Source organism: Pinus tabuliformis, chromosome 7 (genome assembly GCF_031772625.1).
Source record: "Pinus tabuliformis cultivar Carrire ecotype Pingquan chromosome 7, CPIR1, whole genome shotgun sequence".
NCBI lineage: Eukaryota > Viridiplantae > Streptophyta > Pinopsida > Pinales > Pinaceae > Pinus > Pinus tabuliformis.
In genome coordinates this window covers 1764205376-1764208341 of record NC_142293.1, presented here as the reverse complement: position 1 = coordinate 1764208341, position 2966 = coordinate 1764205376, and the positions used below count along the sequence as shown (strand labels likewise).

General features: G+C 39.0%; 1 pseudogene; it reads left to right on the top strand.

Moving 5' to 3' along the window:
- The first annotated feature begins 508 nt into the window (after positions 1–508).
- On the top strand, positions 509–1410 carry LOC149255404 (shikimate O-hydroxycinnamoyltransferase pseudogene; annotated as a pseudogene).
- Positions 1411–2966: the final 1556 nt, after the last annotated feature.

Below are 2966 nucleotides of genomic sequence, written 5' to 3'. Positions count from 1 at the left end.
GATTTACATCGAAGTTTAGTGGGAAGAGGGCAATTTTCAAAGCCAAGAGAGTGTTTTGAGTCCGCGCAGCGCATTGGATTAGAGCGCGGCACACTTAGGCTGCGCAACGCATTGGGCACATTTCCATAGTGTTTTTCTCCATTGACGCAATGCATCCACAAAGCGTAGCACGTTGGGCTCTCGCGTGGTGCATAGGGCCGACAATGAAATTTTTTATCGTTGCTCTGCAAAAATTCAAATCACTCAGCTCTTCTCTAGATTACATGTTCCTGGTTTGCAAAAAGATAGAAGTAAGCATAAATTTTTGGAGCACAATGGCATTTTGGAACCGGATTCATCTTTGGATGCCATGCAGTTAGTTGTATCATTTTAGCAAAGAAACCCTTTAAGTGTTGCTGCATCACTATCCGTTCAAAATTGCAAACAAACGAGCGAGGCAGATTTGGAGGATGATAGCACTGAAGGCACAACTCGAAGAAATAGAGTTAGCCGCCCATAGCCTGCAAAGATGCTTATAATAGTGAAGAGTTGACAAATGGTGCGTCCCACCGCACCGACTCCATAGAGGGATCTTTGGAACTCAAATGTAGACCTTGTGGTTCTGAGAATGCATACTGCTAGTGTGTATTTCTATAGGCCCACTGGTAGCCCCGATTTCTTTTCAATGAACATTCTCAGGGATGCGCTTAGTAAACTACCAGCGCCATTTTATCCCATGGCAGGGAGACTAAAAGAGACCTAAATGGATGTATCGAAATCAACTGTAACGGTGAGGGTGTCCTGCTTGTTGAAGCTATAAGAGATTATGTCATTCATGATTTTGGGGATTTTGTGCCCATCATGGAGCTCAAACAACTCATTCCTAAAGTCAATTACTCTAAAGACATTTCTTCCTATCCTCTGCTCGTAACCATTTTCAAATGTGGATGGGTGTCATTAGTTGTGGGGTTGTAGCACCATGTGGCTGATCGTTATGCGGGTATACACTTCATCAATACCTGGTCTGATGTAGCCCATGGGTTAGATGTTACTCTGCCACCCTTCATCGACAAAACTGTTTTATGAGCCAGAAATCCTTCAACCCCGAAGTTTCATCATATAGAGTACCAACAACCACCACCAGTGAAAGACACGAGTGGAATAATGAATGGTGAAACCATCAACCATATCAGTTGCTATTTTTTTAAACTTACGAAAGAACAATTAGAGATCCTCAAGGGAAAATCTAGAGAGGATGGAAATAATATAGCATACAGCGGCTATGAAATGCTCTCAGGACACGTTTGGAGATATGCATGTAAAACTAGAAATCTGGATGCTAATTATAAAAGATTGGTTTTTATTCAAATGGGGAAGGTGAAAAGTCAAAGACCAGAGCTTAAAATAAAGCGTAGATATCTACCATGGTAGAGAAATAGAATTCAATTACCTATTTTTGGACTTCAGTTATGATTCAAAGGGTCTACACTATAGTTTCTGCTTACTCATTGGTCATCAAACAAATTTCACATGTAACGCTGCTGCTTTCCAAAACAGATGGTTGGCTCTTCATCTTTTGTTTTCTAATGATGATTAAATAATCCATCATTTTTGGTCGATCTATTTTATCATAGTGGAGTTTATTTATTGTATTGAAAATCATTTGTAAGGGGTCTAAGTTCTCCGAGTAGTGTGGAGGAAAAACCCAGCGCTTTCTCTGTACAGTTTTGGCAGAGAATTAATGAAATGATGCAGCTCTTATTCATGAGATTCATGTGGTATGAGTTTGGCATATGTTTCTTCCTTCTGCTTCATATGTATCTTGTTATGTTTTATAGTTCATTCATAATCATTTCCAGTTGAATTCTCTTAAGTAAGAAAGGTAGAATCCAGTTTATGCTTTGCCTTGTAAAGCATTCATACTTTGTGTATAGTCTTCTGTTTGAAAAGGATTCATGTGTATGCCCTTTTCAGCTTCTCAACAGTCTTTCCGCTCTATATTATTTCACTTTGATTGTTAAACTTCCTGCCTATCTTGCTTCATGAAACATTATGTGTATTTGATTTAATTTCCTAGCTCATGTTGTCCTTTGTCCCATACAGCCCTGAAAACTCAGTCATTTGTCAAACTACCTCTTTCATATTTATTTACTAGCATAAAATCGGTATACATTTTGAGTCATCTCAGACCTTATTGTTTATTTTTGCTGAGATTGACCTGGAGAGAGTCCTCTCCTGTCCTCATAGGGCTAGCTACGGGGCTGAGCGTGGTTTTATGTGGACCTAGAAGCTTACCTTTTCAGCCTGATGTAAATCTAGGCTCTAACAGAATTCATGGACTAATAAATCAACCAACAAGGCTCTAGAGAGTTTGGCCCAACCTGCACACCCTAGGATCTAGTAACTAAACACAAGTTGTTCGAGGGCTCCGAAGCATTTGTTCCAACTCACATCCATAGGGAACCTGAGAATTAATTAGCAATATAAGTGGGAAACCCACTACATAATGGATATATTTGAAATTTCAAGGCAACATTGAAACTATTGTCAATCTAGGGAAATATCCATGCCAATGACAACACATAACCAAGCAACCGCATGTATATACCATGCATCCAATATCAACAAGAAAATCACAGATGCAGCCTATTACCTGCAAACCAATCCAATTGTAGTTGTTGATCGAAATATTACTTTGTGCCTCCTTGCTTTCCCTTTCTTTCCTTCTCCAATCCAAGTGAAGGATAGAGTGCTCCAAGCATGCTCCAACATGCTCTAAGTGTGCAAGAGTACGAGAGAATGAGCAAATGAAAGTAGAGAGCCAAAAACTATGAAAAATCTTTGAATTATTTTTGTAATGCCTTTTATTATTGATGTCTCCTTTCTCTTTATTTTCCTTCATGTTTCCTCTAATTTCCCTTGCATGAAAATTTTTCCTTTTACCTCCCGTTTCTCCTATATTCCTTTATTTTCATAATTAAATGCTA